The following is a 380-nucleotide window of genomic DNA, read 5'->3' as shown; positions in this document are numbered from 1 at the left end:
TGCCGGGAGGGCTGGGCGGAGGCGGGGTCTGTCCAGAGCGTCACCTCGCTGTGACTTGGGGGCCGGGGAGAAGTTGGGAACAGGGGGTGCGCAGGTGGAGCGGGGACCTTCCCCTGTGGCGCAGCGGGAAACTGAGGCACGGAGAAGTGCAGGGGAGACGCAGAACTTCTGCCGTCCGTAGGAAGCCTCGCAGCACCCCACTCCATCCCTGCCAAGGAGCCCTTAGTGGGGGGCTGCGTGAAGGCGCCCCCAGACCTAGGTATCCTGTGTCCCAGCCTTCCCACCGACTGAGTCCGCGAGGAATGCCTGGCTCCAGCCTCCTCCTTTATCTGTAACCTGCCACCCCTGCCCCCCTTTGCCACCCCTGCCACCCCCTGCCC

This window comes from Myotis davidii, unplaced genomic scaffold, assembly GCF_000327345.1.
Source record: "Myotis davidii unplaced genomic scaffold, ASM32734v1 scaffold150, whole genome shotgun sequence".
Lineage (NCBI taxonomy): Eukaryota > Metazoa > Chordata > Mammalia > Chiroptera > Vespertilionidae > Myotis > Myotis davidii.
The sequence above is the reverse complement of the archived record's forward strand: the minus strand, read 5'-3'. Positions refer to the sequence as shown.